The 22,754-nt window shown below is 43.9% G+C and overlaps 1 protein-coding gene across 2 annotated transcripts in view; it reads left to right on the forward strand.

Moving 5' to 3' along the window:
- Window positions 1-6,406: 6,406 nt before the first annotated feature.
- Window positions 6,407-22,754, forward strand: part of AGTR1 (angiotensin II receptor type 1) — a 50,886-nt gene continuing 34,538 nt past the window's right edge. The window contains exon 1 of one of the 2 annotated variants that reach the window (XM_065410547.1): window positions 6,407-6,626. The gene's annotated coding sequence lies outside the window, so the exon portion shown is untranslated. The remainder of the gene's footprint in view (window positions 6,627-22,754) is intronic. The other variant, XM_065410548.1, reaches the window with a different exon arrangement.

The following is a 22,754-nucleotide window of genomic DNA, read 5'->3' on the forward strand; positions in this document are numbered from 1 at the left end:
AATTCTATCCTGAGGAGTTCAGTCACAAATTATTTAACGCATTATTTTTTAACGAGTGTCATCAGACTGGAAGCATGTCCTCTGGAATGGTGGCCGAAGCATGAAAGGGCATACGAAGATTTAGCATTCTGGCATGTAAATACCTTTCAATGCTGGCTACAAAAGTGCCATGTGAACGCCTGTTCATGTTCATGTTCTCACTTTCAGGTGGCATTGTAAATAAGAAGTGGGCAGCATATCTCCCGTAAATGTAAACAAACTTGTTTTTCTTAGCAATTGGCTAAACAAGAAGTAGGACTGAGTGGACTTGTTGGCTCAAAAAAAATCTACATTTGTAATTTGCACTTTCACAATAAAGAGATTGCACTACAGTACTCATATGAGGCGAACTGAATAACACTATTTCTTTTATCATTTTTACAGTGCATTGTAATAAAAATAATAATATAAAGTGAGCACTGTACACTTTGTATTCTGTGTTGTAACTGAAATCAATATATTTGAAAATGTAGAAAATATCCAAAAATATTTAATAAATTTCAATTGGTATTCTATTGTTTAACAGTGTGATTAAAACTGTGATTAATCGTGATTAATTTTTTTGAGTTAATCGCGTGAGTTAACTGCAATTAATCGACAGCCCTAATTTAAACTGAACCTTAGCTGAACCTAGTGTTTTATCAATAAACTGAACCTTAACTTGTTATCAGTGATACACTGGATGTCATCTTTCCGATCCTTAAGAAGTGTGCCCACATGGTCAGAAAGGGCCTACATGTGACTGATGAGGGGAAGCTGTTTTCTGTGATTGATAATGATCTATTGGGAGATGCTTTGAGCTTAGCAGGAACTTCTTACAGATGTTTTTGCCATAATGTCAGGACATGGCATTGCATCTTTGTCTCTAGCACCCCCTTGTGTCCTGGTTCTGCAATGGTCTGTCACCTCGATGGCCTAGTCCTCTGGCCAGATCAGGTCTCAGTCCAGTTTCCTTCCAGTGTTAACCGAAAACAAATTAAATCTTCACTCAAAATAGCCATCGGAGCATTAAAGTCCATAATATAAATGCTAGTCCTTCATAGAGACCCACAGACAATGTTGTCAAGGCTCAGTCCCGACTGGGCCAGGTTACTTGGGTTAGGGCAGGGAGCGCCTTCCTTGCCCGTCCTGGCTTCACCCAGAACTGACCCCTAGTAGAAGCAGCCAGATCTCATCTCTGCTCAGCTCTAATTTGCCTCTAGCCCTTCTAGGTGCTGGAGGATCAACTCTCGCTCGTTCTGCTAGTGACTGATTGTGGGAGGCCTCTCTAGACAACCCCTAGAGGTCTGAACTCACTGCTCTTCCCTTCCAGCTGGGCACCTTTTTAGGGCGGGTATATCAAGGCAGTGGGGCCTCCAGCAGGGGGCACTGAATGCCTGATCTACCCCATCACAGGAGCCTATATTTAGACCCCCTGTGTAGGTGCATACCTTGTAGCCTAATGTGAGTGAGTAGTTAAGAAAAGATTGTATCTTGAAGCCCCAATGATTTGTAAAAGATTTCCAGGTAGCCTGTGTGGCAGGGAAGGATCTTTTCTATGCTCAGAATATAGATTTGTTCACTTTTCCATTCTGTGAAGGGGGGTTGGGGTCTTTTGATTGCCTAAGGAATGTTGTTTTATATAGTGACAAGAATTTCTCTAAAATGCAATGGAAATGGATTCCCTTCATTCGGGCCCACTCAATACAACTTGATCATGAAGGCAATGAGATAATTCAAAGTTGTTTTGATTAGCTTTGTCCAGCAGGGAATATCAGTCAGTCACAGAACACAGGAGGATGAGTGAGATCCCAGAGGACTGGAAGAGGGCAATCATAGTACCTATATTTAAAAGGGGGAACAAAGAGGACCTGGGGAATTATAGACCAATCAGCCTAACTGTGATTCAAATTATTAAACAATGTGTAAACACCTTGAGGACAATAGGATACAATCAATAGCCAGCATAGATTTGTCAAGAACTAATCCTGCCAACAGGGCCGGCTTTAGGCCGATTCCCCCGATTCCCCGCGGGTAAGAGGGCCCCGCGCCCGCGCCTAAGAGGGCCCCGCGCTTTAGGCTCACCTGGCGGCGGTCCACTCCGGTGGCATTTCGGCGGCAGAGGGGGGTCGGGGGGTCGCTCCAGGGTCTTCGGCGGCATTTCGGTGACGGGGGATCCTTCAGTGCCGCGGAAGACGCGGAGCAGACCCCCCGACGCCGAAGTGCCGCTGAAGACCCGGACCACAGAATCGGGCCCCGCAGGACCTAAAGCCGGCCCTGCCTGCCAAACCAACCTATTCTTTGACAGGGTTACAGACCTAGTGGATAGGGAGGAAGCACTAGTTATGATATATCTTGATTTTAGTAAGGTTTTGATACAGTTCTACATGACATTCTCATAAACAAAACTAGGGAAATGTAGTTTAGGTGAAATTACGTTTAGGTGAGTGCACAACTGGTTGAAAGAAAACTCAAAGAGTAGTTCCCAATGGTTCACTGTGAAACTGGGAGGGCATATTTTGTCCAGTTCTATCAGGGCCGGCTCCAGCATTTCTGCCGCCCCAAGCAAAAAAAAAAAAAAAAAGCCGCGATCGGCGGCGGCAGTTCAGCGGCAGGTCCTTCACTCCTAGAGGGAGTGAGGGACCTGCCGCCCCCGAATTGCCGCAGGTGCCGCCCCTCTCCCTTGGCCGCCCCAAGCACTTGCTTGTTAAGCTGGTGCCTGGAGCCGGCCCTGAGTACTATTCAATATTTTCATAAATGACTCGGATAATGGAGTGGAGAGTATGCTTATAAAAACTGCAGATGACACCAAGCAGGGAGGGCTGGCAAGCACTTTGGACTATAGGATTAGAATTTGAAATGACCTTGACAAATTGAAGAACTGGACTAATTCCACAAGATGAAATTCAATAAAGACAATTGCAAAGTAGTTCATTTAGGAAGGAAAACTCAAATTCACAACTACAAAGTGGGGAATAACTGGCTAGGTAGTAGTTCTGCTGAAAAGGATCTGCGAGTTATGGTGGATAACAAACTGAATATGAGTCAACAATGTGATGCAAAATAGACTAATATCATTCTAGGGTGTGTTAAAAGGAGTGGCTTACGTAAGACACTGGAGCTAATTGTCACTCTACTTGGCACTAGTGAGGCCTCAACTGGAGTACTGTGTCTAGGTGCCAGACGTTAGAAAAAATGTGGACAACTGGAGAGAATCCAGAGTAGAGCAACAAAAATGATAAAGGTTTAGAAAGCCTGACCTCTGAGGAAAAATTGCCATGTTTAGTCTTGAGAAAAGATGGCTAAGGTGGGACCTGACAACAGTCTTCAAATATGTTATGGGCTGATATAAAGGGGACTGTGATCAATTGTTCTCCATGTCCACTGAAGGTAGTACAAGAAGTAATGGGCCTAACCTGCAACAAGGGAGATTTAGATTAGATATTAGAAATAACTTTCTATCTATAAGGATAGTTAAGCTCTGGAACAGACTTCCAAAGGAGTTTGTGGAATTCCCATCATTGGAGTTTTTAAGAACAAGTTGGACAAACACCTGTTGGCAGGGCTGCCCAGAGGGGGGGGGCAAGTGGGGCAATTTGCCCCAGGCCCCGCAGGGGCCCCCACGAGAATATAGTATTCTATAGCAGGGGTCGGCAACGTCTGGCACGCGGCTTGCCAGGGTAAGCACCCTGGCGGGCCGGGCCAGTTTATTTACCTGCTGACGTGGCAGGTTCGGCCGATCGCGGCCCCCACTGGCCGCGGTTCGCCGTCCCGGGCCAATGGGGGTGGCAGGAAGCCGTGGCCAGCACATCCCTCACCCGCACCACTTCTCGCCGCCCCCATTGGCCCAGGACAGCGAACCGCGGTGAGTGGGGGCCGCGATCGGCCGAACCTGCCGCGTCAGCAGGTAAATAAACTGGCCCAGCCCGCCAGGGTGCTTACCCTGGCGAGCCGCGTGCCAGACGTTGCCGACCCCTGTTCTATAGTATTGCAACTTTTTTTTATGGAAGGGGCCCCTGAAATTGCTTTGCCCCGGGCCCCCTGAATCCTCTGGGCAGCCCTGCCTGTTGGTAACAATCTAGGTTTACTTGTTCCTCTCTCAGTACAGGGGCTGGACTTGATGACTTCTCATGGGCCCTTCCAGCCCTACATTTCTTTGAGGGGCAGGCAATCTCAGCCAGATGTGCACTGTCTGGGACACGTGGCTTTTGGACTGTGCAAAGTCATGTGGGCTTGCTACAACACTGCTAGTTTAACACATGGCAAAGTCAAATTACTCTATCATTGTCAAAAAAAGATTGTGTGACATGCCTCCCATTTTGCTGACATATAACACCTTCCACAATTATTGCAACCTCAGAATGCACTTTGGATAAGCACTCTAGTGTGTTACTGAACACATGGGATTTTAAAATAAAGGAAAATTGTGCCTAAATTGCTAATCACAGAACTATGGAGCTTTTAAATGTGGTGTGATATTAGTCATTTTATTCATGCACAGAGATGCTTCTCTCCTTTAGATATTTCACAGTATTATTCTGGTGGAAAGATACCTTTTCTTTACATAACTTGAACAATATTAGGACAACATTGTGTCCACGGATATATTTGTGTCTCCAGGTATTTCATTCATTGCTAAGAGCAATAAGACACTCCTTAAAAGAATTTAAGTCCATGTCATGCTTCTGAGTTCTATATTTCTCATTTGAATCTCTGGTTTAGCTAACAGATGTTTAAAAAAACCTGTAGCCAGACAAATCCCTATCGAATATACATATACAGATGCTGAAGAACATATGTTATTCCAGCTAATGTCAGCATTAGTATAGAATTGGAATTTTTCCTCCTGATTTGCTTTTTTTTCTTTTGTGGTATGGCATAGTAATGTATTTCCATGGTTCCAACCACTTCTGGACACCATGAAAATACACCAACACTCAGTGAGTTTTACTATCCTGCGTAGCAAGGTCATCCTCTTTAGGGGGCTTTCACAATTTACCCTGGGCAACAGACATTTAGAGATCAGCCTTTTTTGCAGTATGGCATCATACCAGCACCTATCACCCTTCACAGAAGGATCTATATTTTTAATGGTGGACGATGGCACTTAAACACATTCCTAATAGCATATCTAAAAAAAAATCCTGTGCTGATCCAGCAACATCATAAGGGTCTTAGAAAGCCTGCTTGTGAACTTTCTCTATTTCAAGCTAACTGAGATCAGACTTAAGATAAATAAAAATTCCTTGTCTGGCACTGACCTTCAGTGTGTGCCCATTTAGAGGGCATCTTTTCCTACCTGATGTAAAGTGACTGCTTCCCTGTCCCCTTCTTTCACCTTTGTTTGGGTATTCAGCTGCAAGTAGTAAAGTTTGGCTGATTTACTGTATATTATTAATTTTCAGATCACTGTTAATGTTTTGCCACATGGCTCTGGAGATACCTACAACTGGGCTTTTGAAGCTCTATGCAAACTGGAAATGTATATGCCTCTTCTTGCAGCATGCACCGTAGAGAATGAAAAAACCAACCCCCCCACTCATCATGCATGTATTAGCCCCACACAAACTGCCCGATCCGCATTTATGGTGGAGTTGTCCCCCCTCCCCTCCTTAAAATAACTTTTTTCCCTCGGGCTGCCGAGCAGCATGTCTATTGGACGCTGTTGTAGGGTGTGAAATATACGCCACTGAGCTCTTCTGTACTAATGGCTCGGGAGCAGGAAACCTCTGTACAGGGTCGCCTTTATTTTATTCAGTGCTCACCACAACTACATGTGTGCCTTCCCCTTCCAAAGCACGCAAGTTGCGATCAAACAGCATCTCGGATACAGAGCAGCCCAGACGCTGCAGAGCAAAGTTTCAGCTCGTTCAGTCCCCTCGATTCCCCTCCCACTGGGCCAAGTTCTGGAGGAGGAAAGAAAAGTTCCCTGCTCCAGGCGTGTAATTAAAAGGTAGAAAGACAAGCACCGTCTGAAGAGGCAGACAACGCAGCCGTGCCCGACTCTGGATGCAAACTGGCCCCGGCGGGGGAGTGGGTCAAGCGGCAGGAACCGGAGGAGAGGAAGGGGGGTGATGAATTAGGGGGAGTCTCTAGGCTCCACTCATGCGTGGGGGGAAGTGGGAGGGGCAGAGGTCACAGAGGGTCTCCCAGGAGGGAGAGGAACCGGGGGAGTGAGAGACGAGAGGGACCCGGCTGTGCAGCAACGCCTCTTGCTATAAATCTTGGGGGTCCGAGCCGCAAAGGGATACAAGCGCGTGACAGCCGCGGCCAGCTAGCCAGGGGACAGACGGGCGGCAGTGGCGGCGGCGGGCTGCTCCTGGCCGGGGCGGGGGGAAGATCCGGAGGAGCCTGGCTCGCCCAGGGCTGAGCTGCTCGCCCCAGACAGCGCGCAGAGAGCCCGGGCGGGACCTCCCGGCTTTGCCATTGCACCGCCAGCTCACCACGCGGGGCGCGCACCAGCCTGCAAGTTCCTGCTGCCTTGTAAGTTTTTTCAGCGGGAGCTTCATGCATAGACTGTACTGAGGGCGGCAGGAGGGCGCCTGGGGCGCGTGTACTTTAGCAGCACCGAGGACGGGGCAGTAAGTCTAAGTCTGCCAATACTTCAGGTAAGGTGACCAGATGTCCCGATTTTATAGGGACAGTCCTGATATTTGGGGCTTTTTCTTATATAGGCTTCTATTACCCCCCCCCCCACCCCCTGTCCCAATTTTTCACACTTGCTGTCTGGTCACCCTAACTTCAGGTAGTAACAGCCCTTGTGGTTTTCCTTGGTCTCCCCACACCAGGGCCAGGTAAGTTGGTTTTGTGCTCATCTGCCACTCAAGCACTGCGGGGGTTGCTTTATAGACATCTGTGAAAAGTTTCAGGCTTTTTGCATTTGCTTTATGAGAGCACTAAACTATTCTGCATTGTGTCTTGGTTCAGTTGCTTTTAAAGTTAATTGATAGGTCAGAATGGCAGGGAAATAAGTTTACAGCATATCTGAGGGAGTTAATTCGTATTTGTTGGGCACTGCATTTTCCCTTGGAAGGTGTTTTTGTTTCATTTTCATCAGGGGAGTATTGGTTCAGATTATTTTAATTTACTCTTTTCATTGAAAAAAATAAAATGTCCAGGTGCCTAATGAAAAAATGTATCCATGGTTTCCGATCTGTTACATAGTTTTATGATAGATTTATACTTTGTTTATATGAAGTTGGAAGTGGAATCCCTTTTCCCTTGCCAAAATGCAATCATCTACAAGCAGACCCTAGCATGAAGATAGTACAGTTGCATCAAGGCCAATTTACTGAAACCATGCCACATACTTATCTTTATTTTGCAGATAGCTAGATAGGTCCAGCTTGCAAACTCACAGCCATGTCATACGGATGCTCTCTAATGTCTTGTCAACACTTCCAAGACAGAGTAAAGATGCCACTTACCAAAAGTGATGGAACTTAGAGCAGTGACCCCTCTGACTCGGGAGATTATTCAGGCTATTCATAACAGACCATATGGAGTCCTGGTGTAACTCCATTAAAGGCACCAGAGATGACAATGGTGCAATCTCTTCTATTTACTTTTATTACAAATCCAGACTGAACATTCTAAAGGGTTGGAAATGCAGCTTTCACTATTTAATATCAGATATTGGTTTGGTCTAGATTCTGTAACTTTCTCTCTGCATAACCAAATTTCATTCCATTTTTTTCTGAACATGTGGAGAAAAATACAGCAACAGGAGGTTTCCATATTTTAACATTTAATATTTAAGTGACTGCAGACCTTAAATGTATGAGGTATAATGCTTGTAAAAATCTATGATATGTTATTTACAGAGACATGCATCCTGGAATATCTCAAGATCTGAGCAAACCCATTGGTGCCAGCAAAGCAACTGGATAAATCACCAATTGGTTCACAGTATTTACTAGTAATCAACTTGCAGAGTCAAATTATGCTCTTTGTTACACCTGTGCAACTCTTCTGAAATTAATAGAGAATTAATATGGTTTGAATCCTGCCATTCATTCCAAACAGTTTGCAATTCATTTTGAATTTCCACAGGTATTGGAGTGTAACAATATTGTATTTTAAAAACCAACTGCCATAACATGGGGAAGTTCAGTAAATAAACTCGGTGAACCTGTCACTTGTAATTGCTGGAAGTACTGAATTTGGAGAGGTTTCGTTCTGTATATTCTTGATGGGAAATCACCACTCCCTTTAACATAGCTGTATGAACACAACAATGCTACAGTAGATTAGAATTAAAGTCAATAGGATCTGCCTGAATAAAAGGGGCTGAATATGGCCTAAAGCAGGTAATTAATGTGGTGACGTTAAAGTGCTCTGGCAGCAGCGTTTTATGATTAGACAAACCTTTCACACTCTTGATTAGGGTGATCCTTTTTGTTTTACTGCCATCATAATCTTTTAAAACAATCTTTTACTGGTATAATTCTCCAGCTGGAACTGAGCATTTGTTGTGTATTTTTCATCTCTACAAACCCTGAACCACATTCTCACAGCAATGTTAAGTCAGGAATACGTCCCTTGAGTACTTCCTGATGTACTTGCTAAGAGTATTGCTAAGAGTGGGAAGCTAATCTGCCCCTTTACTGCTTGTTGTAGGGGGAACAATGTTCATCTTGAGATTTGAAAATAGTGGGCACAATTCTCTTAGTTACACTTGTGCATTTTGTTGACTGAAATTGAGTTAATTCCTGATTTACATCAGAGAAGGGGAAAGGAGAATTGGGCCCGTTGTTCTGAGGGGGGTGACATGTCCTATCTTCTAGCCTGGCAACAGCGCTTTGCAATTTGCACATCCCATAGCTTCCCATTACCATGGGTTGGTATCTGTTTCTATGGCAATAATGACAGGCAGAGGTGTTAGTACCACAACATTGCAGAAAGGAGGAGCATGCTGTCTTGTCAGGTTACATCACCACTCTAGATATTGTTAATTAATCTCCCAATGTAAGACAAAAAAAGTTCAGTTTCTACATTTTATCTACGGACTAATAATAATGTCTGCCTGGTAGCTTCCTTTTTGCCACTATTGTAAGTGTGTAAAAGAAAGACGCAGAGAGACAGATTGTGGAAGTAGAGTCCGATTTACACTTTAATTACACCATTGAAAGACTGTACTGTATTTGCAGACATAAAGGTGATTTTTCCCCCCTTGAAGTCTACAGCGTAACTGACGTATGAAACTCTTCTTGGGCTAGATAATCTATTCTTTTAAAGTGCTGATCTACTATGAGAACTGACTGAAATTGGCATCATGGTGTTACATATTTATTGCCTCTCAATAACTTCCAGATAAAATCTGTTCAGTTAAAAGCTAGTTTTGAAGGCTACCAGCCATCCAAACTCAGCCAGGGATCTGAAAGTCAAATGGATTTTTTTTTTCTGGCTCATGGATTAACACCACTAGAGTCTCCTTAATCTGAATTTAATTAACAATTCTGCTGATAATGCATGAGACAGAATCGATTCCATTTCAGTCTCCTGGTGCTGTAGGGGATTGTAATAGTCCGGTGCGGGGGTTGCGCCCTCTTAGGGGCCGTCGGGCGCCAGGCCGCTTCACTGCACGGCCAAGTCAGACCTCGTATCCGGGAGGTCTAAGGGTTCCGCCCCTTAGGCAGGGGCTAAACAAAAGGCTCCCTGCCGCTGCAAGGAGTTCCAGCCCTCAGGCAGGGCGGGACAGTGGACCAGTCCTAAGCTCCGGTTCCTTCAGCCGGAGCTGGGGACTTACACAGTTCAATAAGCCCGAAGGCTAGCTCAGAGCGGGGTGATACCCCAGGGTTCGAAAAGGGGCTCAGGTCCTTGTGGGAGGAGCTGAGCACTAACCAATAGTTCAGGGGGGCTCAGGTCCTTGCAGGAGGAGCTGAGTGCCACAAACTTAGTAACTCCAGTCCCTCAGTCAGGGAGTGAGCAGGTAGGTAATGGCAGCCCAGGCCCTAGGTCAGGGCGGGGCAGCAAACAATCAGCCCAGGCCCACAGTCAGGGCTGAGCAACAGAGTCAGTAATTCAGCCCAGGCCCTCAATCAGGGCGGGGCAGCCAATAGTCAGTCTAAACTCAGGCCCTCAGGTAGGGCTGAGCAACAGAGTCAGTAGTCTAAGCCCAGGCCCTCAGTCAGGGCGGGGCAGCACAACAGCAGTTCTAGGCTCAGGCCTTCAGGGAGGGGCTGAGCAAACACACACGCAGTTCAGGGCTCAGGCCCTCAGGCAGGGAGGAGGAGAGACTGCCACCCGGCGTGGGGGTGGCAGGGGGGAACACAGGCCCACCCACTCCACTGTGTTCCAGCCCGGGGCCCTATCCGCAGCAGTCCGTCTGCCGCGGGGTCAGTGGGGATCCTGCCCGCAACACACTGACATAGGCTCGGGGTCTACTATCCCCGGGCTACTTCCCATCTCCTCCTCCATGGGTACCTGCTCCTCGCTGGGCTCGGCAGCGGGGTCCCACACCATGGGCTCCTCGGGTTGCTGGGGGTCGTCTAGGTCGGGCTGCTCCTCCGGTCTCGGGTCCGGCTCAGGTCCGGGTGGCTCCTCGGGGTACCGTGCTCGGGGCAGGCTCGGCCAGTCCACCTCGGGGTACCTTCCTTGGGGCAGTCTCGGTCGGTCCGCCTCGGGGTACCGCGCTCGGGGCAGGCTCGGCCAGTCCACCTCGGGGTACCTTCCTTGGGGCAGTCTCGGTCGGTCCGCCTCGGGGTACCGCGCTCGGGGCAGGCTGGGCCAGTCCACCTCGGGGTACCTTCCTTGGGGCAGTCTCGGTCGGTCCGCCTCGGGGTACCGCGCTCGGGGCAGGCTGGGCCAGTCCACCTCGGGGTACCTGCCAAGCGGGAGGTTTGAGCGGCGCTGGGTATTAGAGTGCCTGGGTCTGGGGAGGCTCGGCCCGTCTGCGTCCAGGTACCGGGCTCGGGGTAGGCTCCGTCTCGCAGGAGCTCGGGCCGGAACGTCTGTCCTCTCCGGCCGCTCGGCTCCAACTGAGTGTTGGGGCCGGGCTTTTATACTTCCTGTCCCGCCCCTTGACTTCCGGGGGGCGGGAACAGGTGGTGGTAGCTCCGCCCACTTGAGTGGCGGCTCTGGCTCTTCCCCCTCTGGGGTTGGCTCCGCCCACCTGGGTGGCTGTTCTGGCTCCTCCCTCTCAGGGGCCGTCGGGAGCCAGGCCGCTTCACTACAGGGATCTTCAGAGCTATCAAGTGTAAGAGGTAGGAAATATTTATTTTACTCAGTAAATTAAGCGGATATTGTGAATACATAAAGGGAGCTGTTCTCTGGAGCAGAAAGTGTTCAGAAAGTATTAATATTCAGAGTAGAACGATACTTTAAATTCTTGACAATTTCATTTCAGATGGTGGGAAAGCACTGCATTTATTTGGGCCCACTGCATAAGTTTTCTGTACTGTAATCATTTTAAGTACCATATTTTGTAATGGAATAAATATTTAAGAATCAAATCTCTTATTTCAGTATTACCAATCTCTCTGGCAATCCCCTGTGCTTCCGTACCATCGGTCACATTAACTACACAAATATGGGAATGTCATTGTTTCAAAAACATGATATAAATTACAAGCTCCAGTCACAGAGCACCAATTAAACAACTCTCACTAGTGAGAAAGGAGAGCCTCATGTATGGATACTAGACCAAACATTCACAGTCATGCATTCAAGTATTAACTAACCCTCCATTTTCTTCAGGACATTTCTGGAACATCTTTTTCACATGTGGAAAAAAAGCAGCCAAACTCCTTGCCAGCACAAAGCTCCTCTATCATGATCAGTATTCTCCTGGTCAGTGGTCAGACTGCAACCACCTCCCAGTATGACCCCAACGAGATGCCAAGCAGTATCAGGAGAATAAGTAACTGCTCTCTTGACTATAATTCCTCACATTTTACAGCATCTGAGCTGTTATGTAAAACCTATAGTGCTTTCTGAATTTTAGGCATACTGCTATGAGCCTAACAATTCCATCTTCTTCTCTTCCCCAGTGAACTTCATAAAGGATCAATTCCTGTCCGTGGTTTCATATGTACAACTCCTATTGAACACAGTAGAAGCTGCAGGCATATAGCAAAGTTACTAAACATGGCATAATTTTAATCTCCTGTTCCCGCTTATGACTTTAACATACTTCCACACTCTACAAGGTGTAGAGCAAGGTATCGGATCAGGGCAAGCTTTTGTTAGACACATTTTCTTTCAGTTTAAATGACATCAACAGATTTACCTCCCCCAATATCATTTCCATTTACGTGTACCACTTACAGAGCAGGCACTCTGAAAACACCACTGCCTAAAAGAGCATGAATGTAAAAGTATCTCACACCACGCTATCTTTCTCATCCAATACAGCTGTGCACTCTTCAGTCAAATACTCAGTAGCAAATCAGAGCTTCTAAAGGAAAATTAAAAGTAGACAGAGATACATACAAATGTTCATGCTTCTTTCCCTTCTTTGTAGGTACCTGATCTGAAATATTGAACACCTTTCTCTAATCCCTATTGTTCTGCTGCTTCTAACTTTTGTACTTTGCAAAATATATTTTGGCAAAAAAATAGTATTTGGTAAAGGTGCTTAGCCCATGTCTTCACACTAAGAAGAATCTGCATTATTTTGAACACTTTGGGGGACTCAATGGATAATAAGAATACTTTAGACACCATAAAATATATAGTTCCTGGTACTTTGTTTTGGACCTTTTTTAGCCAGCAGTCTTGGGAGATTGTTTTTACTATAAATCATAGCAACTGTGATTGCTCACAACAAAAATGCCTATGAAACTAAATGGTTAGTCTAATCATTAACAGACTTATCTTTTAGATAAATGATGGACCAAGCTAAAATGACTTTGGGCTTTCAAGTGAATCATAACTAAAAGTGGAAAACAGGATGGTCAACAAGGTGTGATCTTTCTATTCACTATTGTGCCGCCTCCTCAAACTAATACAGATTTACTCTCCTAATCACCTCTTGCAATCTTCATTCCATATGGTATCTGTGAGATAGCAGAACTATCCAGGTATGACATGTATCAACTGTAAAAATATTGGCTAGCATGCTTGGTTATCATTTGTGGTGTTTATCTGGTATCATTATTCCATAGCATGTCTCCTGTAGGGGTAGAAAAGGAGTAACAGTTGAAGGCAACCTCACACCACTAAAACAAGGCACCAGTTAGTGGCATGATTGTGGGAGAGAGAAAAATCAAACGGCAGCACTGGCAATATCTGAAGAAATGTGCTAAAGTCAGGCGCCCTAAGATGGAGGGTGACAAGGCGGCACATGAAGGGAAGATGCTCTCGCTGGTGCCTGTTAGGAAATAACTGTTAGATACAAGGCCACAGAAATAATGTATATGACCAGTGTCTGCTGATAGACTCCCTTGAGGGGAGACTTCCTGATAGAAAAGCGAGGGTGGTACCTCTACTCCCCTGCTCCTTACCTCTCAGAACATACACATTTCCCACTTGCTGAAAGATTGCTGGCTAATGACACCACAGTGCTTAGACACCGCTGTGACGGGTGCAGTACAAGACCCCAAATAGAACAGATTTCTCACTCCACTTTAACCTTGCCCAAAACATACAGGTGTATACTGACTGGAGTACTGTGCTTCAGCATTTCTACCTCAGACAGACCTATGTAAAGCTGGGGAAACATTCCTGGAAACTTCTGCACAACAACTTTCCTTTCATGTTGGCGGGCTTAGGCAAGTAAAAGAAACATTTTATCTGACTTCACTAGAAAATGTTCTTTCTATTGGCAATATCCTCCGGCTGGCCCTCGTTCTAGTATTGCTCTCTCCTGGCAAGCTTGTCTTCTTGAAGTACCTGTCACAAAAGATGAGCAATCACCCTGAACATTGTTGCCTAAATAACATACATACCACGTAATCTACCTTCATAAGGGCTAACAACCTTTTCTCCACTCACCCCTGAAGTTCCCCTTTCTCTTTCGCTCTGTCCTTGAATTTATCTCCCCATTACTCTTCCACTTCTGTCTCCTCCTTTTCTCCCTATCTCTTTCTCTCCTGAGGGACTTCCTTTCCCTCTGCCCCACTATCCCCTCACCTATACTCCGAAGGGTTGAGGGTGGGTCAGCTGTCTCTGGCAGCTGTTCAATGTTCTCTCTGCTCTGAGTTTTCAGTAACTGCCCTTCATGTTTAAATGTAAGCATGAGAGGAGCTGGACACAGAGAGGCAAGTTCCTCTACAAGGTCCTGGAGTGGAGAGAGAGAGAGAAACTCTGCTACCCTCCATTCCCTAGCAGCAGCTACCCACAACAGCCCCTGGTTCCTCTCTCCTACGGAATACATTGCATTTTCTATACCCATACTCCTGCTCCATTTAGCTGCATGCACTGAGTGGATATCAACAGGTATTTTAGAAGTGCTATTCTAGTCCTGCACGGAGGTGCACCTCCCCACTATTAACATTTTTCCACGTCATTTACTCCTATTCTTTGCTTTCTTTGTCTTAATCAGTTTTAACCCATGACAAGTGTGATGGGTTGGACCCCCTTTTTGGGATGCCAACGGATGTGCTGGGGTCCCACTGAGCTCACCTGTCCTACCAGCCTGGGTTTCCCTTACTCTGTGCTGCTGTGATAGGCTCTCAAGTCCCTTTCCAGCACACACACAGACAGGGACACACCCAGCTGTAGACTCACACAGAGTCTGCAATTAGCTCTCTGTGGGAGAGCTCAGCTAGGGGAATGCCCAGCTTTCCTGTGCACACACCCTCTGGAGTGTAGACCCAAAATTATATTGTCTTGCGCTGTATAGAGATCTACATAGTGTAAGCTCTTAAAAATCGTCCCCTCCCTCAATGTGGAGTGAGATATGCACAGCTCTTTGCCCCCCCCAGTTATGAATTGCACAAACTGGGTTTTGGTATAAACAAGAAATAAGTTTTTTTAACTACAAAAGGTAAATTTTAAGTGATTATAAGGCATAGCAAACAGAACAAAGCAGATTACAGAGCAAATAAAACAAAACACACAAACGAAGCTTAATACACTAAAGAAACAGGTTACAAATAGTAATTTCTCAACTTAAATGTTGTTTTAGGCAAGTTGCAGAGTTTCTGCAGCTCAGAGGTCCAGTTATTTCTCTTCACAGGCTATACCCCATCTCAGCCCTTGCCTTTCCCCAGCTTAGTTCCTTTTGTCTCTTCGGGTGCTTTCAGCAGTCTTCCTTCTTGGGCAGGGAAGCATTGGAGAAGAGCCCTGATTGACTCACTTCCCAGCCTTAAATAGGATTTACATAAGGCGGGAATCCTTTGTTTCCAGTGGAAAAATACCAGCAGTGTCCAAGGTGGTACTCCATACCAGGTGACGTTATCACATGGCCTTGCAGTGTTAAAGCCACTATCAGACAAGGTTTATTTATAATGTCCACAGGAAGGAACTCCAGGAAGATGAGAGATCAACATCTTCAAAGATCCAGTGTCTTTCCTAATGGCTCATCCAGGCCGATTGCATACTGTCTGGTGGGCGTTTCCCAGGTGTAACCACAGTTGTAATTGTTACATAGTCAATATTCCTAACTTCAGATACAGACGTGATACATGTATATGAATATGATAATCATATTCAGTAAAACATAACCTTTCCAATGATACCTTACATGACCCATCTCGCATAAAACATCTTAGTTATGCCATATTCATATAACAATATTTCTATGAAGAATATGGGGTATAGTATCACAACAAGATTCATCTCTAACCCAGTTACTAAATTTTCTTAAAAGCACCTTATAAGAGAACTTTTTAAAAAGAGTTAACTAAATAATATCTTCCTACTCTTCTTTAACAAAATAGTGGATAATGTTTCTATCATACAGTTAGGCTACCTTCACACAGAAGGTAATTCTATTAGTATCAATTTTCTCTACTATTTCCCTAGTACCAAAGTAAAGCTCACTGGAACATAATTGCTGGGATTGCTGTTAGAACTTTCTGGTGGGGACAGCCCTGGACCTCTGCGAGGGCTGGAGAAATGAACACAGGACAGGGAGTCAGGAGGGCCTGAATTCTAATCCTGGCTCTGTCACTTACTCTCTCTATGATCCAAGGCAAGTTTCTTCAACTTCAGTAAAACGGGAATAACAACACTTACCCACCAGTCTTACAGGGATGTTATGAGGAGTGATTTCATAGAATCATAGAAATGTAGGTCTTGAAGGGACCTTGAGAAGGTGGCAGGACCAAGTCAACCTAAACCATCACCGACAGGTGTTTGTCCAACCTGTTTTTAAAAACCTCCAATTATGGGGATTCCATGACCTCCTTTGGAAGCCTGTTCCACAGTTTAACTGTCCTCATAGTTAGAAAGTTTTTCCTAATATCTAATCTAAACCTCCCTTGCTGCAGATTAAGCCCATTGCTTCTTGTCCTACCTTCAGTGGACATGGAGAACAATTGATCACCATCCTTGTTATAACAGCCCTTAACATCTTTGAAGACTTATGAGGTCCCCCCTCAGTCTTCTTTTCTCAAGACTAAACATGCCCAGTTTTTTTAACCTTTCCTCATAGGTCAGGATTTCTAAACCTTTTCTCATTTTTGTTGCTTTCCTCTGGACTCTCTCCAATTTGTCCACATATGTCCCAAAGTGTGGCACCCAGAACTAGACATAATACTCCAAGTGAGGCCTCACCAGTGCTGAGTAGAGAAGGACAATTAGCTCCCATGTCTTACATGCACCATTCCTGTTAATACACCCCAGAATGATAAGCAGTGAGAGGCACAAAGTAAAAGAAGCAGTGAGAGGCAAAAAGGCATCCTTTAAAAAGTGGAAGTTAAATCCTAGTGAGGAAAATATAAAGGAACATAAACTCTGGCAAATGAAGTGTAAAAATATAATTAGGAAGGCCAAAAAAGAATTTGAAGAACAGCTAGCCAAAGACTCAAAAAGTAATAGCAAAAAAAAATTAAGTACATCAGAAGTAGGAAGCCTGCTAAGCAACCAGTGGGGCCACTGGACAATCGAGGTGCTAAAGGAGCACACAAGGACGATAAGGCCATTGCGGAGAAACTAAATGAATTCTTTGCATCGGTCCTCACATCTTAGGATGTGAGGGAGATTCCCAAACCTGAGCCATTCTTTTTAGGTGACAAATCTGAGGAACTGTCCCAGATTGAGGTGTCATTAGAGGAGGTTTTGGAACCTCCTATTCAACATATTCATAAATCATCTGGAAAAAGGGGTAAACAGTGAGGTGGCAAAGTTTGCAGGTGATACAAAATGACTCAAGATAGTTAAGTCCCAGGCAAACTGCGAAGAGCAACAAAAAGATCTCTCAAAATTGGGTGACGGGGCAACAAAATGGCAGATGAAATTCAATGTTGATAAATGCAAAGTAATGCACATTGGAAAGCATAATCCCAACTATACATATAAAATGATGGAGTCTAAATTAGCTGTTACCACACAAGAAAGAGATCTTGAATCATTGTGGATAATTCTCTGAAAACATTAACTCCATGTGCAATGGCAGTCAAAAAAGCGAACAGAATGTTGTGAATCATTAAGAAAGGGATAGATAATAAGACAGAAAAATCATATCGCCTCTATATAAATCCATGATATGCCCACATCCTGAATACTGTATGCAGATTTGAGATCCCCATCTCAAAAAAGATCTATTGGAATTGAAGAAGGTTCATAAAAGGGCAACAAAAATTATTAGGGGCATGGAACAGCTTCCATATGAGGAGCGATTAATAAGACTGGGACTTTTCAGCTTGGAAAAGAGATGACTAAGGGGGGATATGATTGAGGTCTATAAAATCATGACAGGTGTGGAGAAAATAAATAAGGGAGTGTTATTTACTCCTCATAACACAAGAACTAGAGGTCACCAAATGAAATTAATAGGCAGCAGGTTTAAAACAAACAAAAGGAAGTATTTTTTCACACAACTCACAATCAGTCTTTGCCAGAGGATTTTGTGAAGGCCAAGACTATAACAGGGTTCAAAAAAGAACTAGATAAGTTCATGGAGGATAGGTCCATCAATGGCTATTAGCCAGGATGGGCAGAAATGGTGTCCCTAACCTCTGTTTGCCAGAAGTTGGGAACAGGTGACGGGATGGATCGCTTGATGATTACCTGTTCTGTTCATTCCCTCTGGGGTACCTGGCATTGGCCACTGTTGGAAGACAGGATACTGGAATAGATGGACCTTTACTCTGACCCAGTATGGCCGTTCTTATATTCTTTTGTTAGCCTTTTTTGCAACTGCATCACATTATTGACTCATATTCACTTTGTGATCCACCATAACCTCCAGATCCTTTTCAGCAGTACTACTACCGAGCCAATTATTCCCTGTTTTGTAGTTGTGAATTTGAGTTTTCCTTCCTAAATGAACCACTTTTCATTTGTCTTTATTGAATTTCAACTTGTTGAATTAGACCAGTTCTCCAATTTATTAAGGAAGTTTGAATTCTATTCTGTCCTCCAAAGTTATTACAAACCCTCCCAGTTGGCCAGTTTGGTGTCATCTGCAATTTTTATAAGCATACTCTCCACTCCATTATCCAAGTCATTTATGAAAATGTTGAAAAGTACTGAACCCAGGACTGACTCCTGTGGGGCCCCACTAAATATGCCCTCCCAGTTTCACGGTGAACCATTGATAATGACTCTTTGAGTATGGTCTTTCAACCAGTTGTGCACGCATCCTCGTTTGCTTATGAGAATGCAATGTGCAACTATATCAAAAGCCTAACTATAATCAAGACATATCACAACTACTGCTTCCTCCCATCTACTCAGCCAGTAACCCTGTCAAAGATGGAAAATAGCATTGATTTCTCAAGAACAAATCATGCCAAACCAACCTGACTATTGCTCATCCTATTATCCTCCAGGTACTTACAAATTGATTGTTTAATAATTTGTTCACATACCTTTCCAGGTATCACAGTTAGGCTTACTGGTCTATATTTCCCTGGGTCCTCTTTGTTCCCCTTTTTAAAGATAGGTACTATGTTTTCTTCCAATGGGACCTTATCTACCAGTTCTCTGAGTTTGTTAAAGTCTGCTTTTTTAAAAATCTGTTGTCCTTAGTCCGCTGCTCTTACTCCTTCCTTTCCTTAGAATCATGAAATCCATCATTTCATGATCACTTTCACCCAAATTGTCTTTCACTTTCAGAATCCCTAATGACATTTGTTAATGTCTGTACTGTGCTTAGAGTCACCCTGGATAGTTCTCTGAAAACATCTGCTCAATGTACAGCAGCAGTTCAGAGACTTAACAGAATGTTAGGAACCATTAGAAAGGAGATAGATAGTAAGACAGAAAATATCATAACGCCACTATCTAAATTCATGGTAAGCCCACACCTTGAATATTGTGTGCAGTTCTGGTAGCCCCATCTTAAAAAAAATAGATTAGATTAGAAAAGCTACAGAGAAGGGCAACAAATTATTAGGGATATAGAACAGCTTCCATATGAGGAAAGATTAAAAAGGCTTTGACTGGTCAGCTTAGAAAACAGATGACTGAGGGGTAAGATGAGAGAGGTCTACAAATTCATGAATAGTCTGGTTAAAGTGAAAAAGGAAGTGTTATTTACCCCTTCACACAGTAGAAGAACCAGTAATCACCCAATGAAATGAATAGGCAGCAGGTTTAAAACAAATACAAGGACGTACTTCTTCACACAGTCAACCTGTGGAGCTTGTTGCCAGGGGATGTTGTGAAGGCCAAAAGAATAACTGGGTTCAAAAAAAGAATTAGATGAATTCATGGAGGAATAGGTCCATCAGTGGCTATTAGCCAAAATGGTCAGGGATACCACACCATACTCTGGGTGTCCCTAAACTTCTGACTGCCAGAAGCTTGAATTAGATGACAGGAGATGGATCACTCCATAAATTGCCCTCTTCTGTTCATTCCCTCTGAAGCATCTGGCACCGACCACTGTCAGAAGACAGGATACTTAGCTAGATGGACCATTGGTCTGACTGAGTGTGGCCATTCTTATGTGCTTCGAATACAGTATATAAAGTGCTACCTAAATGCTAAGTATTATTGCCAGCATCCAACCTTTGCTGTAGATGTTTTAATGATCTATTATATATTAAAGTCCAGATTCTACCTCCCTTACTCAGGTGAAGCAGGATCTGGCCCATAGATGTTGAAATGATATACAATATATTGTATTACAATGGCAGACTACACGTTTTTTTTAGTAGTGCAGCTGCTCCATTCTTCACTACTTTCAGATCTCCTTTGGAGTATTGGCGATGAGGGTGACCAGATGTCCCGGATTTTATAGGGATAGTCCCTATATTACGGGCTTTGTCTTAAATAGGTGCCTATTACCTCCCACCCCATCCTGATTTTTCACACTTGCTATCTGGTCACCCTACTGGCGATTAATTACAATTGAAGAATATTTAATTTTTAAAGTAGAAGGTGTTTGAGGCCCCACAGAACACAAAGTACAATGGCAATCTATTTAATTTCTCAGATTGTTCCATCATCTCTATTTTTGGTAACTTTCTCTCTATACATGGATAAAAGTGGCAGAATTTGGTTCTTCATCCTCTTTGATTGTCCGCTTAGCACTGTAGTGGTCCCATTGACTTGCCCAAAATTACCGACATACCTGTATTTAAAGATTTCTTATCATTTGTCTATATCTTTAGCAATTTGTTCTTCAAATATCCACCTAACCTTCTTAGGACCCAATCCTGCATTCAAAATTAGATAGAAGTTTTGTGTTAGTAGGGACTGCAGGATTGGGCCCTCTATATTTTCCACATCATACTTGCTAATACTTATGTTCCTGCTAGACTCACTTGGGCTGGGCCGCATTACTGTGGTGGGGTGGTTTTTTTGTTTGTTTGTTTTTGTTTTTTGTCTGAGTAAATTCTTGTACCTTGCCATTTAACCATATCATTTTACCTTCTCACCTATGGTTTCCTTCTGAGCCTATAATGACTATAGTCTATAGACTATAATGACTATGACTAATGCTGATTCTGTGGCTTTTAATCTTTTAACTTTTTTCCTTCAGGCTGTTTCTAACATCCTCCCCTTCTTTAAAATCTCCTTTCTTGAAGCAGAGTGTCTCAGGATGTTGCCCCTGCTGTGAGGATGTCTAACTTAATTACACAAGGGTCAGAGAAACCCAGTGGCTCAGTCACACTTGCATCCTATAACTATTCCTGTTACTGAAGACTAAATCAAAACAACACATTGAAAACATGTATCTCTGAGTTATAAGAGCACAAGTTGTTTTGGTTTGGGGGGGACATAAGCAGCTATTTTTGTGCATCTGAACTCAAAGTGTGTTTTATTTTCAGACTTAAACAGTAAGACAGACATTACTTTGAAGCCTTAAAACATTTCAGCACAAAGGATTTTTTCTCCCAAAAACCTTGGATTATAATAGAATTCCTGATAGCTCTTTTACTATACAGGTCTGTCGCATCTTATGCACATTTAACATGTGCGATTTCAGCTTTACACGGTCAGCAAAAAAAAAAGAGAAAAATAACAATTTTAATACTGTACCTGTAGCGCGGGCGATTCCGCCCACCATTACACTCAATGTAATTTTGACTATATGCGATTTTCGCTTTATGCACTGACTGCGGAACGTAACCCCAGCGTAAGATGCGACAGACCTGTAATGTGAAAAATGTGATGCCATAATTTGTGTGTTAGTTGAATTTGTAAACATGCCTGTTAGCTGGGGACATAATGCTGGCATACTTGTGTGTGTGAGAATACTATGTTAGCATGAGTAAATATTTTTATAAGCTAGTGCTGGCATACATTCTTAAAGTAAAAGCTTCTGTCAGTAACTTTAACCTCATTGGTACCAAATAGGAATATTCTTATCTATTATACCAAATCATAGTCAGTAAATCCTATATTTAGTAGATGGGAGAAACCCTCTTTTCGTAAGTATGATGTGTAATATCAACTACTTTGTACAGCTGATTAGTTGGTCATATAGGCTCTTTACATTGGCTAAAAAGTGGGGAGATTTTAATTTTCAGGGGGATGGTGCCTGGGTGCAGTATGCCAACATGAAGTTACTTTGTTTCTCTTCCCAGTTTGTGTGTGGAGGCGGGTTAATTTGGTTTCATTTTGGTGAGGTTACTCCTAGTTGCAGATGAAGATGCATTATATGCTATAATGTGGTTATCTGAAAAGTTTCAGTGGAAAAATCTATTATCCTGGAGCCATCAAATTATACTTGTTTGGCAGGTGAATACTAGTAACACCTTAGTTCCAAGAATAAAAGACTCTCCCTCCCTCCCTGCAGGACAGGTTGTTTTTTAAGGCATCAGGGCTCTAGCAGTGTACTGTTGGAACACTGCTCATACCTGGTGACTTTGAGAAAGCTACATGGAAAGGTGGCCTTGCCAAGGACTAACGTGGTGGAAATACCACACCTGAACATCAGGAATGAGCAATAAGGGTAGAATTTAGGTGGAGATTCTCAAAGGCACGTATGTCAGTCAAGCACCATATCTTTGAAAGTCTCTCCCTAAGCCATGGGGCTCTGCACACCAAATGTAAGCACTGTTGCTCCTGTTACCAGGAAGGAACTAGAGTTTACTGTGTAGCCACAATGCTGTAAAATGTTGATGTGCCAAGGGCACACCATCTAGAGAGGCCCAACAGTTCCCCATTTGCAGTACAATGCAGAAGGGGCTATTTTATTCTATCCAGGTTCTTACACCACCCTCATCTCCAGA

Source organism: Emys orbicularis, chromosome 9 (genome assembly GCF_028017835.1).
Source record: "Emys orbicularis isolate rEmyOrb1 chromosome 9, rEmyOrb1.hap1, whole genome shotgun sequence".
Lineage (NCBI taxonomy): Eukaryota > Metazoa > Chordata > Testudines > Emydidae > Emys > Emys orbicularis.